At 34.1% G+C, this 15789-nt stretch overlaps 2 protein-coding genes across 6 annotated transcripts in view; one reads left to right on the forward strand and one right to left on the reverse strand.

The window, feature by feature from the left end:
* The window catches only part of LOC145292948 (uncharacterized), a 99558-nt gene extending 94491 nt beyond the window's left edge, over positions 1 to 5067 (reverse strand). Inside the window, exon 1 of one of the 2 annotated variants that reach the window (XM_080139142.1) lies at positions 4932 to 5067. The gene's annotated coding sequence lies outside the window, so the exon portion shown is untranslated. Of the gene's footprint in view, positions 1 to 4554; positions 4896 to 4931 lie in introns of those variants that run through there. The other variant, XM_080139140.1, reaches the window with a different exon arrangement.
* LOC145292949 (nucleosome assembly protein 1-like 1) overlaps positions 1 to 15789 on the forward strand; it is a 140334-nt gene that overhangs the window by 49801 nt on the left and 74744 nt on the right. The window contains exon 1 of one of the 4 annotated variants that reach the window (XM_080139149.1): positions 4336 to 4444. The exons of 2 other annotated variants lie outside the window; for them this stretch is intronic. The gene's annotated coding sequence lies outside the window, so the exon portion shown is untranslated. Of the gene's footprint in view, positions 1 to 4335; positions 4445 to 15789 lie in introns of those variants that run through there. One more of the 4 variants, XM_080139146.1, reaches the window with a different exon arrangement.

Below are 15789 nucleotides of genomic sequence, written 5' to 3' on the forward strand. Positions count from 1 at the left end.
AATCGTCGCTGAAAAGCGGCCATGACCAATGTTGTGTTTTGTTCCAAGCCTAAGTAAAATGAGGAGCACTCTATTCTTCATTCTACGCAATCCTGATTTGCTGTATCGATAAACATATGTTCTTATACTTATGCGGAATATGGAATGTGCTAATTTTAGCTAATTTGTTTTCGGGGGGGGGGGGTCCTTTAACGAATCTGTTCTGGCTTTGTGTCATACTTCCATTGGGCAATGCCAGTTATGGGTCCGGCTAGTAATATATATATTATACACACAATGTCTTATATGGGTTACATATGTACTAGCTGGCTGCCTGGCATTGCCTGGTCGTAAAATATGCTTAAATATGATCTTTAGATATATTTACTTTTGTTTTATTTCATTTTAATAAGAAAGATAACAAAATAGTTATTCGTTCTTACTAAAACAATAACAGGATAAAATAGGTACGCATGGAAAAAAAAAAAACACATTTTTAGCAGGTACGCATGTAAAAATAAAAGAATTAACAATTTTATTTCATTTTAGTTAGAAAGATAACAAAATATTATTTTAGTAAGAATGAATTACTAATAGGAGAAATATATCTTTGTCTGGTAATAATAAAAATAAATTTCGTTTCCTTTTGTTTTTGAGTTCCGGTTCGGTGTTTAAGTTTGCTATACGCGGACGATTTTTTAGCAGTGATTTAGCCAGGGTACTCTGATATTTATATTTTCCAGTCACTTTACATAAGTTAAAAACAAAATTTGAAGAATATTAAAATGGATCCGGCCTTCACTTATCGTAAAAAAAAAAAAAAAATAAATAAATAAATAATAATACAGCAATTTGTTTTTCGAAAAAAAATGAAAATAAAATAACAAAATTTTTGGAATATACCATTTTCACGGCTCATGGAATGAAGATGGTATATTCCAAAAAATCACAAAAATTGATCAAATAGTTTTTTGTTTGCTATTTTTTTTTTTTCGAAAAACAAATTACTCTCGTTTCCCTTATTTTATCCTTGAGTTCTCACATTCCATGAGCGATGTTTCTGACAAAGGAAAGAATTGCTGTTTTCTGGTCCAGATTCCATCCCATCTAATAGTTTATCATTGGCAAGTTTTTAATCTTGAAGTAGTATTCTATTTTTTATCTTTATTTTTTTAGCTCCTTACATTCAGTGGCTTCATGCATTGGAGGAGGGGGGAGTGTTTTGTAACTGTTCTGTGTTTCCACCTAACTATTTAATAAAATAATAATAATAATAATAATAATAATAATAATAATAAAAACATATTGTGACACTTGAATTTAACCTGAAAAACTATTTAAAAATAGCGCGGTACAAAAAAAAATGCATAAGCACCATGAAAACTGACTCTGCTAAAATTAATTTTGTTGGTACTTATTCAGATTATTGGCACTTGTGACGATAAATAAAAATGAAAAAAAAAAAAAAAAAAAACTTTTATTGTGTACCTACTTTTTTATGGAAATCGCTCCAGACAAAATTTAAATTAAAAAGCATCAAAAACTACGTAACACAGAAAAATGAACCACATTTCTTTGTTTTTGAAAACTTTCTTGGTATTTCAAATGTCTACTAAAAATTCTTCACGATGTGATAAGTCACTTTACTATGCGCGTGCACGCGCAAACACATGTAAAAATAGCATAAAACGAAGGCGGTGAGATGATACAAAATAGTGCGAGGATTCAGGGGTTAATACCATGCAAACAGTAAATTTGCGACGGGTTTGAATATCAGATTCGGGTGCTAATGCATTTATTGATCCGCCGCGCTATTTTTTAAATAGTATTTTCAAGTTTAATTAAAGTTTTATGATGTCTGTTTTTATTAAATTGTGAAGTTAAAGTACAGAATAGCTACAAAACACACTCCCCATGTTAAGAATGGCTTTCGAAATAACGTTATTATTTCAGTACGGATCAATAGGTACCTCCAACGCGCGCCACAGTTGTAACCCCCCCATATGTAACACGATGTAATTTAATTTAATATTATCATCCTAACTTTTTTACCATGTAATAGAAAAAGCTTCAAATAATCTGCTAATATTTAAAAAAAAAAATTTTACAGCATACAAAAATAATGAAAATGCGAGACGAAAATCGTGTTTACATTATCGACGCTTTAAAACAACGTTCCTATATAGTGACGTGTTTTAAACCGTTCACACACCCATGTTTAAAAAATCTAGTAAAAATCAAATAATAATATTTTCCTGAAATTTTCGATATTCAATCATTATTAAATAAACTTACATATTAAAAGTAGGTTTCGATAAATATATCAGCGGAAATATATTTTTTAAATGTTCTACCCCCCCCTATATTTCATGGTCCGAAAACTAAGCAAAATAAAAACATTTTTTAAAGCTGAAAAGAGCAAATAATTAAAAAATCGTGATTATATATATATATATATATATATATATATATATATTTAAATTGTAATTCAATGAATTTCAAAAAACTCTCATTGAAATGAAATGAAGTGGTTGAGTTTCATATCAAAGAATTTTTATTATTCTAAGCAAGACAAAGAATGTTTTAGAAAGTTTATCTCCTTAACCTATAGGGTTTCGATGTCTACCATCTCATCAGAGGAGTGAAAATATTAGCAAATAGTTATAAAGGTATGCACCCTATTTGCTAAAGTCAGTGAGACATGGAAAGTCAAAGTGAAAACATTATATTTATCAGAAGTTCTGTGGCAGGAGTATTTGTAGAAAAAGGATATGAGTGTTTTTGTTGATCCAACTTGTTTGGTAACAAGTTGGATCAACAAAAACAGTCATATCCTTTTTAAATATAATGTTTTCACTTTGACTTTCCATGTCTCACTGACTTTAGCAAATAGGGTGCATACCTTTATAACTATTTGCTAATATTTTCACTCCTCTGATGAGATGGTAGACATCGAAACCCTATAGGTTAAGGAGATAAACTTTCTAAAACATTCTTTGTCTTGCTTAGAATAATAAAAATTCTTTGATATGAAACTCAACCACTTCATTTCATTTCAATGAGAGTTTTTTGAAATTCATTGAATTACAATTTAATTTATTTGCTCTATCTTGAATATCGAGCAATTCTCGTTTAGATGGGATAACTTATAGAATATTACTGCCAGTAATATTTTGTAAACCTACAATCTCACGTTTACATAACCACTGATTGTTAAATAAAAACTACTCCGAAGTATATATATATATATATATATATATATATATATATATATATATATATATATATATATATATATATATATATATAACCCTGTTATTTCACTTAACTCAAAGTTGTAAATAAAATTGGACATATGTTAAAACACACACACACACACAAAAACTTTCTGGATAATTTTTTCTCGGTAATATAATTATTCGAATTACAACAATAGTAAAAAAAAAGAAAAAACAATTCTAAAAAATAATTATTTTTAAAAAGCTTTAAATGATATTAAATTCAAATATTACGCAATATGAAGTTTAAATAGACTTTTTTAATAACAGGTTTCCGATAATAAAAAAAATATATTCATAGAAAAGAACATAAGACTATTGAGATAATAAAAATTGTAAATCCAAAATCAACCTTAAAAAAATTCGTTTTGATTTTATTATTTAAATTGATAGAGGGTGGTTATTATGGTTGGCGCTTTTTTTTCAAAAATGTACGGAGGCTTGTAAAGAACATTTTTAAATACATGTGTCAATAGGAGACGTTAAAATTTATTTTATTAACTCTAGTCTGTGTAGTTCGTTAATAAAAATGTATTTGTTTTACAAAAGTTTTATATTTTTTATCAATAGCAAAAAAAAAAAAAAAGTAACTCCATAAATAATTATAACAGGAACGCTTATCCATAGAAATTAACACAAACACACGAAATGATGACGTCACTATTAAAATGTGTACTATTGACGTTTCACACATCGCCGTGGAAGTACCTACGGATCAATAAGTGCACTAGTACCCAAATTCGTTATCAGCGACCCCGAAAACCTATATAGAACCAAATTTTATTGGTTGGTGTTTAAAGTAAACATTTACCAAAACGTTATTCCAAATGTCCGCTAAAGATTCCCCCGCGATGTGCCAAGTAACTTTACAATGCGAACGCATCATGTAAGAAAAATGTTAACGAAAGCGGTGAAATGGCGCAAAATAGTCCCAGGGTTCAGGGGGTAGATACCATGCAAACGGTAAATTTGCGACGGGTTTAAGTGCCAGATTCGTTTTCAGCGGCCTCGATAACCCATAAAACACTACTTAGAATGGTCAGTGTTGTGTTACAGTTAAAATAAACATTTACCAAAATAAAAATTTAAAAAAAAAAGAAAAAAAGTGGCTTTCAAATCATAAACCGTTTCGGCCATTTTCGAGATTGACGCCGGATTTTCCGTCAATACTCGGAGCTACTGACTACGTAAGTACTTAAATCTGTATCTGCTGTTTCATTTCAAATACCGAAAACATAAAACAAAATACAAAAAAATGATGATTTAAAAAATAATAAAAAAAGGAGGATAAACTTACTGATATATCGATCAATCATCCACGTTGTTCAATGTTCGGTCAGATAGATGAAAACTTTTGTTTCTAATGAAAAATCACTTCCAAACTTGTCAAAACGCAAACCATAATAAACACTTTCAAAAAGAAATAAGTGAAGAAGACGAATATGGGCTGAAAGTTGATAAAAGGAAAGAAAAAAAAAGTTTTTAAAATCAAGGTTTTAAAAAGTGTGTTTGTGTCGATGAAAAACTTTTAAGTTTTACAATTCCCCCAAAAAGTTTTAATTAATTGTGATTTTGCGAAAACAATCCGACCCTCATTTTGTCACGTGGTTTCCCCCCCCCCTCCTTATCGCATATCACAACAATAAAAAGAAACCAGAGAAACATGTGACTTACACTTGAACGAATTTGAAAGTTACACATATGCAAGAAACTGTAAACAAATACAACCAACAACAAAAGAATGTTTACAACTTATAAACATTTTTTAAAAAGTTCGGCGGACGGGTTTTCTTTCTTTCTTTTTTTTTTTTTTTTTTGTTCATTAATCTCTTCGATTATGAGCTTAACTTTCAAATAAAAAATTTTTTTTTAAAATTATGACTTTTATCATTGGGAATCAGTTTTCAATTATAACGTTCTACTAAATTGAACACCCACTTTGTGGCCATCTCTCTCACATGACCGGTGAATATTCCCGACTAAAAAAGGGGGTTAGGGTAATTTTTTTTTTTTTTTTTTTTTACTTTGTTTCCAACTCGATGATGACTTTGTATAAGTTTTCAAGTATGCTTTCCAAAAATATTCAATTCAAACAAAAAATTGGATACAAAGTTTGGTACTAGTGCAAGTGCACTCGGAGTGCACTTGCACTAGTACCAAACTGCACTCCACTGCAATCTCTGCTGAAATAATAAACGCTATCATTTAGAAAGCCATTCATGGAAAGGGAAGGGTGTTTTGTGCCTATTCTGTACTTTAACCTTACAATTTAATTAAAACAGATATCATAAAACTTTAATTAAACTTGAATATACTATATAAAAAAAAAGCACGTTTTTTTTGGGGGGGGGGAGTAATTTGTCATTTTTGAAAGCTGAACATGTCTGTACATTGCATATGTCCAAGAACACTTGTTGCTAATGCTTCTTGTCACAAGAAGTTTTGCCTGTGCAGTTGCACTGCATAACACATTATTTTCAGTAAAATTTTGCAAAAGTTCCATTATTGGAGTGGCAATTCCATTTATTTTATTTTATTTCATTTTTTTTTTTTTTTTTTTACCAAATTCTTAAAGTTGGGATTTGGCAAATGTGTAGTTTAGCGGCGTAAATTATTTGACCGACAAAAAAATTATAAAAACTTTATTTTTTAATGTAAAGCACATTTTTACACCCTAAAGGCTGAAATAAAACCCGAAAAAAAGAATTAATTTTTATTATTTTTTTCAACATCTTTTATTAGACTAAATGTACGACAATCGAAGTCGCTATATTGTTTTAAAAATTTGGCTTTTCTAAGGTTTGACAGATTGGTCAAATTTGGCCTTGCCATTTTTAGTAAAAACATTATTACAGGTGTTTGTGCAGAAATAGTTGATTTTGAGACAAACACTTTTCAGGTGAAAACATTACGTACTGATCCAATAGAAAAATAATTACAAGTAACAAATAAAATATGATGTATAAAGATAAAAATAGTTTTTTTTTTTTTTTCGAACAAATAAATAATTTTAAACATGTTATTGATTAATTTGTTGTTAACCCTTCAAACTTGCTTTAATTCAATAACATGTTTAAAATTATTTATTTGTTCGAAAAAAAAAAACAAACTATTTTATAAAAATATGTTGCTTTCATTACAATATTATATTAAAATTATATTTTCTTACAGAAACTTTTCAATAAATATTTTAAAATTATATTTTGATAAATTTTTATACAGTAAATGTTTTGTTTTCATTTCCCGTTTTCAATAATTTATTTACTTTTCCCCATAGTTCTTTCCGGAAGTTTAATTTTTTTGTTATTTATTTCATGCTTCGGCCATAGTTTAAAAAAAATGGTGTCTCCCTTACATTTGCACAGCAGGTGCGTGAAATAAAATGACGTCTCCAATTTCGGCAATAAAGTGTAGAAGCACCAAAAAAAAAAATAATAATAATAATATGTTATATATATTATATTTTTTACATGGAGTTCACCACTTATCAAGGCCCAGAAGCCACTCGGGGATAAGGGTTAAAATATACTCTTGACGCTAAGACGATCATTTCGAAATGAGTTGTAAATCTGTGTTAAATTTATATTCAAACTAATCCCTCATTCTAAATTCTGAAATAATATTTTTGTCAACACATGACACACAAATGACTTGTTTATCATCATTAAAATATTTTGTTGAAATCGATCGAAAATAATTTAATCCAAACAAAGTTCCAAATTCTAGGCACACTTTTTTTTTTTTTATTAATCGAGGTTAAAAACAATTAAAAAAAAAGAAGAAATTTACAATCATTTTACGTCATAAAAAACAATGAGATTTTTTTTATCATTATTTATTTATTTTCTTTGAATTTTTCCATAATTTTATTGTCACCAATGAAAGATTATTTTATGTGGAAAGGGGGAGAAGGACGACTGTATCGTGTATACCCCCCCCCGCTCTAAAAATCTTATCATTGGAGATATTTAAAAAAAAAATTTCTAAAGTATTACTTAGATAGACATTTTTAATTTTAATTCACTTCAAACTAAGTACATTAGCACTGAAACATAAGGGGCTGCTGAAGATTAGGAGCCAGATTTGTAAGAGGCGTCCTAAGTGAGGAGTTGAGTAGCGAGATGTTTGTTCGCATTACATTTAAATTTCTGCACATCGTTATACTCAGGGAAACAGAGAGCAGGGAGGGAATTCTATGGCTAGCAGTTTGAAGAAGGAAACTGTTAGAGTAAAAAGTTCTCAGTATATGGGGGGCCTCTACAGTGAATGAATGAGATTCAGCTGATTATCAAGTTTGTTGGATGTATTTACGTCACCAGAGCAGCATTTCACTGAAGCATATTCCATTGAAGTACTTAGAAAACAAGAACAGAAATGCAACATTGTGGTGATGAGACAGGGCATGGAGCTTGGCAGATAATGTGAGACTTATTAGATTATAGACTTTTTAGAGGCCCTTTTTTTGGGAGGGGGAGAAAGTCGTTGATGGTGCATCAATCCAGATGTGACAACAATGCTTGATGCATGGACAAATGGTGACCATGTAGAGATATAGGATATTAGGATACTGGTAATTGTGAGAAGGTTTCTAATGTGGTAGAAGGAACCCACTTTCTTTGCAGCAGTCGAGGCAGTATCTTCTATATATTTGTTCCAATTCATGTTACCTGTGAATGTTAGACCAAAGATTTGTCTTAGTTGTATAAAATGGAGGTAATTTTCTAATGATTTAGCCATAGCCTTAGATATCAAAGCATTTGTACTCCCGCAATGTAAATACGCTTGAAAAACCCAACAAGCATAAAAATCCCACCCCTACACTTTAGAGATCCCCAGATGCCGAAAAGCCTTCTACTGAAATAGCTTCTTCCTTCAAACTGCTAGACTTTGGAATTCCCTCGCAGACCCCTGCTTCCCTGACTATACTGACATGCAGAAGTTCAAATGTAATATGAACAGATATTTCACTGCCCAACTCCCTGCATAGTATTTCTTCAGATCTGGTCCCAAATAGTAGGCCCTTGCATCCAAGTGGTAAAGTGCTTTGTTTGGGGTAATTAACAGTAAAAACAAACAAACAAAAAAAAGATATGTGTGCATTCATTTTATTCACATGTCGAGAGTAGAGCGAGGTGTCATCAGCATACATACCCATCTTGGATGCAGTTTCATCAGGGAAATTGTTTATGAAAATCAGAGACAATAAATATCCAAGGATTGACCCCCTGGGGTGCACCTGCATTAATGTCATGTTGTTTATATGTACGGCCATCAAGGACAACTTGGATTTTTCTTTTGTCTTGGAAGGATAATTAAATAAAGATTGATGAATGACTAAAGGCTAGTCAGTTACTGTCATGTTGTTTATATGTACGGCCATCAAGGACAACTTGGATTTTTCTTTTGTCTTGGAAGGATAATCAAATAGAGATTGATGAATGACTAAAGGCTAGTCAGTTGCTGAAAAAGAATGAACAAATAAACAGAAAGCAAAGAGGTGCATATTGTTCATCTCCTTCTTCCCAGTCCAGAACAATCCATGTTGATTCATTCAAATCAAGTTCATTTTTTCAAACGGGTTGTTGAACGGTAGTAAGATTCTCAATGCTCAACTCATCTTTTTCTCCACAGGCAGGAGATCATCCTCAACAATTGTATCCGTGACCGAGTTTTGCAAAGGATGACGGCCAGGTAGATTAGGCTGAGACATATGATCAGGTGCGGAATCATTGGACGTAGTGGTATCATTTCTGAGCGTGCACGTCAATGGGTGTGAGTGCTCTAAACTTGTAGACACCGGGTGCACGTAAACTCTCGTGTGCATGTTGTGATATATGGAACGAGATGAGGGTCCCAGTACTGACAGTTGGCGGGGCTCTTGCGGAGTAAGCATCATCCATGTGAGTATCGGCGATGGGCCCTCAGTAGCCGTGCGAGCCCTGGTTATAGATAGTGAGCTCCTTGATTACGACCTGCTCCTAGGAATGGACATTATCAAGAATTGAGTGGCGTCCGTATTGACGATGAGGTTAAGGCACAGTTCACTGAAGCAAGTCTTGCTCTGGGCGCAGCCATGAAGCTGGAGCAGCCTGACTTTCGTGTAGAATTCGACCAGCGCACAAAGTCCTGGACGGTATCCTGGAAATGGTCGAATGAGCAGCCGCCAGAGAAGTTGTACAATAGTGTGCTGTAATATAAGATTCCCCTCTGGAGCCCGTGCGGAATATGACAAGGAACTACAGACTTGGATCGATAACGGGTGGCTAGTTCCTTATCCCGAGAAGGAATTGGGTCCCCCAAAGTGCCTGATCCATCTAATAGAAGTTATCCAACAAAACAGGCAGTAGGTGAGGCCAGTGCTTGACTATCGGGAACTGAACAAGCACGTGGACCCTTTTACAGCTCGTGCGGACATATGTGTGGAGAAATTGAGAGAATGGCGGCATCTAATGTAGCTGTGCTAGATCTTCGCAAGGCCTATCTTCAGGTGCGCGTGCACCGATCACCGTGGCCCTATTAAACCGTACTTATTAAAGGGAAAGGTATTGTCTAACATGCATGAAGTTTTGGACTTAATGTGGCATCATTGATTATGCAGATGATTGCTGATGCCGTTCTGGCTAATAATGAGCGTGTACAGCAGGCAACATCTGCATATATTGATGATGTGTACGTGGATGAGGGAATTATAGCTGCGGTGCGCGTGAAGAAGCATCTCTGCAACTTTGGCTTTCTCAACAAAGAACAGGAAAGGCTACAGGATGGTGCACAGGTGCTTGGTCTGCAGGTCTGGAAAGAGAATGGCGTCCTATATTGGAAATGAGGAAACAAGGTCCAGACCTGCTCCACATTACTACGAAGCAAAGCATATTTTCTCTGTGTGGAAAGTTAGTTGGGTACCTCCCTGTAGGCAGCTGGCTTTGTGTTACAGTGGCGTTCAAGCAAAGAGCAACTGGTGTTACCACTGGGTGGGATGATGAAGTTAATGATGTCCCTCTCCACAATGCTCAGGGAGGTCCTTACCAGGGTGCGCAAGGAACACCCAGCGTGAGGCAGATGGTGCGTCGATGGCCAAGACCTCAGTATATGAGTTGACGCAAGCTCTCTTGCCACTGGTGTATCACTAGTCCATGATAGGGCTGTGGTGGAGGATGCTTGCTAGCTACGACTAGAAAAGGACTTCCAGTATATAAACCTGGCAGAGCTCGATGCCATCATCAAGGGGATAAACTTGGCAATCCTATGGAAATCGACTATCCTCCGATTCTGCCTGCATACACAAGTGGATTTCAGATACCCTTATCGGGAGGGCAATGGTCAAAGCCACAAGTGAGATGCTCATCCGACAGCGGCTTGACACAATTGTGAGGCTGGTACAAGAATATACGCTATCAATGGAGGCATCCCTGATCAAATCGAGCCTGAGCAAAGCAGATTGTTTGACAAGGGTACCTCAAAGATGACTTGACGCCACTAAGAGAGTCATTGAACCTATACAACTTATCTGTGCCGCCTCTGTGAGCCCCGTTTGATTTAATCGAATAAGTCCACCAGCAAAGCAGGCATCCTAGGATCAAACGGATCTTATATTTCGCTAAGTTGGTTGATTCAGGAGTGCAGAAGGCAGACATCAGGAAAGTGGTCAAAAGCTGTGTGGCTTGCAAATCCATCGACCCAGCACCCATTCGCTGGGAGAAAGGGAAGCTGGAGGCGAGGGACCACTGGGACTGGCTGGCGATAGATATTACTACAACAGCAAGAATTTCCTGACTCTTATTAACTGCAGCCCATCCAGGTTTGCGATATGGTGGCTGCTGCACTGGCAAGATACAGCCACCATCATCCATCAGTTAAACAGTTTTTTTCTTGAACTATGGCACCGCATTCGCCAGTGCACAATTCAAAAAGTTTGCTGATGGCTGAGGAGTACATCTGCAGTTCCGATGTGCCCAAGTACTAAGCGGAAATGGGGGTCATTGAGTGGAACCACAGGACTGTCAAGACCATCACAGCCAGGATGGGCTGCACAGTGTCTGAAGCAGTCTACCTGTACAACGTGACCTCGAGGGATTATATCTCATCCTCCACTGTGCCAGCTAACGAATTGTATAGGTACCATGTCAGGGTAAAAGGCATAGAAACCAACCCATTGCCTGAACTGGAAACAACCGAAGATAGGCTGAAGAAAGGGGATGTCGTCTGGATTAAAAACCTGCACAGTAAGTGTACAATGAGGTACGGAATCGGGTGCGTCATTGAGGTGATCAGCACACAAGCAGTGTGAGTCGACGGCATGCCCTGTCACGTTAGGGACCTGCAGCTGGCAATGCAGTTGCGACCACCCCTGGACAACACACATGAATCAGAGTCAAAGACCAGTGAGGCATCGCTCTGGTTCGTACCAGCTCTATCCGAAAGTGATTCAGACCTTAGTAGCCTCCCAGGGGACAAAGTTTTTTTCAACCTACAGATCGCGAATGAAAGCACAAGCAAAGATGAGGTGTGCGTCGTCGTCCCCCCCCCTTCGAAGAAGCACCCAGTAGAGGCGACCGCCACCTCCATGTCATTGCTGTGATCATGAGATCATGGGGGAATATGGAGAAAATAGAGAAGGTTTACTGCAAAAACGTGTTCGTGTCTGTCTGTCCTGTGGGCTGAGAAGGAAAAACGAAAGATCCAAGATTACAACCGTGGCCTTTTAATGTCCATGGTCTTGTACAGTTCTCAAAAATCACATCTCACACATGATTTTGAGGTGCGCCCAGGCACTATAAAACCAGGTTTCATGGGGAAGTGGGCAGAAGCGTTCAGACTTGTGTAGAATGAACATCGTCAGACTTTTCCAAACTTGTTTACATTGAACTTGAAGGAAATAATATTGTAGTCAGTCAAGAAGCAAACCAGCAGAACAGTGTTCCATAGGCAGGCAGTTCTAAGAAAGAAGCGTTCAGATCTGTGTAGAGTGATCATCGTTGTGTGACTCGTCAGGCTTTTCTGATTGGACATTGAAGATCTGTACAAACCCTGATAAAGTTAACTTAAAATGAGCACCCTTTTTGGATCAGACAGCGTTTTAAGGATGTAGTCAATTTTGTTTGTTTTAAAATCTTCATGATGTTCCTAGTCATAAAATATGTAATTGTAAAAAGTCATACAAAACACACCTTCTTCTTAGTACTAATGATCAATCGTTAAAATTTCACAAAAATCAGACGTATCTAAATTTTCACGAAGAACTTTAATCCCTCTCTGCATAAAACTAAATATAGCTCACATTGCCCACCTTTACACCTAGCAGCTGTTTCAGAATTCATAGTGATCGTTTTAGAAGTTTAAATACACAATGAAAAAAAAGTAATAGAAAAATAATTTTATAATTTTAAAAATAAATTTAAAAACATGGATCTATCACGGTTAAAGGATTCCAACAGATGGAGGAAGGGTGAAACAATAGGAACAGCTTTCAGTCGACAGTGGTTGACCTTGACCTTCGCACATGCATATGGCATTTTGTAAATAAACACAAAAAATCGAGTTGTTTTTTTTTCCAGCAAGTTTTATTTTTTAATATAGTGTGCATTTTTTTGTTTGTTTTTTGTTGTTGTTGTTTTTTTTTAATTTAATAAAACTATTTAAACAAATTTTTTTAATGAAGAAACGATGGATAATTGTTTTACAATTTTATTATTTATATTTTTTGGTAAGCAACAAGTATAAACAAACGAGAATTTTAAAATATGTAATTTTATTTACTGATCTTTTTATAATTTTTTTTTTTTTTATAAAAAAAACTTTGCTATTTACTTGCCTTCCCACAAGGGCAAAAGTTAAATACAAGGGAAGTTTTTAATGTAGAGAACAAAACATATTTAAACAAAATATATTTAAATAAATAGATGTGCACAGATGGTGTCACACAATTTGAAAAAGGTATTTTCTAAGTGCTTTTCATGCCACAGAAATTCATGGTGATTCCATTCCTCCCAAAATGAGGCATTCTGGATTAGAACAAAAATTAAAATAGCCTTAGTGTGGAAAGGATTAGTGTGTTAATTTAACATCAGTTTTTAATCTAGGCAATGAAAAAATATTGAATTTCAAGTAAAACAAATGATACCTACGTAATTGTCAGGTCTCAAACAGTAACATATCCAAAAATTATGGAAAACGATAAGGTAGAAGAAAAAAGACATTTGTAAAATCTAGCGATTTAGTTTCAAAATCTACCATTTCAATTGGAGAGTTAACAGGGGAGGTAATTGAATTTTCAATTTCTCATAAATTCAATCAGTTATTTTTTTTATAAATTAAAATTTGAAATAGTTAAAATGTTATTTTTTAAAAATTCACAAATTATATACATACTAGTGGGGAGTACCCGGCGATGCCCAGGTGTCTTGAGGTAAATCAAAACTCCGGGGGGGACGGGTTAAATAATAAAAAAAAATGTTTTGGTAGATGAGTATGAGAATCGAACCCGTACCCTTGAGTTGGAAATTAATGTGTGAAAAAAAAAAACCTGGGCAACGTTACTCATTAGGCCACCGTGATATACATAGAACATACGCAGGTTTGAATTTATTTATTGAACTATAAAAACAGGCGTGCGCAATAAAAGTTAACTTGCTGCTTCCATTTGACCTAATTAAGAAGGTCAAATAGAAGTCACGCAGCGTTTGGGTTTGTTTACCGAAATTTGACAGTTTTTTACCCCAACAGATGTTGGGGAGGGGGAAAGCAGCTCCCAATTGTCCAGATTGACAAGATTGATCAAAGCTGATTGCTTCTGGACGTTTTTCCCGGCGCAATGCCGCGAACACAGCCGTTTGAGTTTAGTTTCACTTTATTTATACTAAAAAGCCCAATCAACATGCGAGAAGCCAAAATAGCAATAATTTTGTAAAAATCGACGTAAATAAATCTATACGCTACGCGCTTTCCTAATTCCTAGATATTATTATATAGGACCTATATAAACAGTTGTAAGCGATAGTAACGAACCCGGGACCGTGTGCGATATATATAGATGCTTATTTTTGTCTGTTTGCTTTCAACTGAGTTATTTCCCCTTTTGATTATGTCACATGACCCAATATGTCCGATCCAGTATGTAATATTATCAAACTTTTTTACCCTTATCAGTACTGTTTTTTATAAATGATTTTTTTTAACCATATCGTTTTCCATAATTTTGGGGCATGTTACTATTTGTGGCATGACACTTATGTTAATATACTAAAATATTATAATAAAATAATAATACTTTAAATATTATATAATAAAATGAAATATAAAATATAATACAAAAAGAAATATTAATAATATATGAATTAAAATAATATATAAGATAACATAAATATTATTGCTTTAATATTAGAAAATAGAAAATATCCTTTTAAGCATTACTAGAGTCTTTTAAAATATAACTGAAAAAGTATTCTTTTTTTCGTTAGTTCCAGAAGGTTCCAAAACACTAAGTGTTCAATATTATTAATTCTGGAACATTCTCCAGAGATTACTATAAATAGAAGTATATGCGTTTGTAAAACCAGTTATTAATTCATACACCAAATGAAAGGGACGCAAACTTGGGGCGACCTTTCTTTCTAAAATCAATCAACTCCGGCCACTAACGAGAACTGAAATAATCCTTGATCATAAATAAGCATACTGAATGTCAAGCCAAAATAACCCACTCTTCAAGCAAACCACAACAAACAACATTTTGGTAAATATAGATTTTCCTGAATTTTGATATTGACCAAAGTAAATATATCTGTGAATGTTATTTAAATACTTTTAACTTATGGTAATTGCTAGAACAAAAACCTTTATTTTTCTCCCTTAGATCATTTTGTTTACTGTAAAATAGTTTTTGTTTCTTTTACTTTTATTTTCAATAAATTTTATTTTCTTTTTAACTCCATCCTCTGTTTTCTTTTCACTCTTTTTGTTTATTAATAATATATATGTTGCAGTGAATACCTCTAGACATCACGAGAACGTAACACCCATAATAATATAACTCGGGTTTTTTTTTTATTTAAAAATGAAAATGCTTACCAAAGTATGTTATCACTATTAAAATGTCAAAAAATTATCCCTCGTGCGTCTATTAAAAAAAATTGTTGAAATAGATTTATCAAAAAGTTTTGTAAATAAAAAACACACCCTACATTAAAAAATAAATCATGGATTTAGTAGAGAAGCAAACAAACAACTAAGGGAAAAATTCAAATATACAATAAATAACTAGAAATCGAAAGTTCCTATCTTTTGCAATTCTATGCGTTCCCTGGTTATTTCAGCATGACTTCTCTTTGCTGTGGCTACTACTCTCTTACAATGATTTCCTATCTTTTGCAATTCTATGCGTTCCCTGGTTATTTCAGCATGACTTCTCTTTGCTGTGGCTACTACTCTCTTACAATGATTTCATGCATCTATAAATTTTTTGCTTATTTGCATTTGACTTGTGTACGAGCCAATGGAGCGCATGTTGCCTTTGTGCAATGGCAGCTGCACAATCTGT

Source organism: Euprymna scolopes, chromosome 14, assembly GCF_053919585.1.
Source record: "Euprymna scolopes isolate OS-2025 chromosome 14, ASM5391958v1, whole genome shotgun sequence".
Lineage (NCBI taxonomy): Eukaryota > Metazoa > Mollusca > Cephalopoda > Sepiida > Sepiolidae > Euprymna > Euprymna scolopes.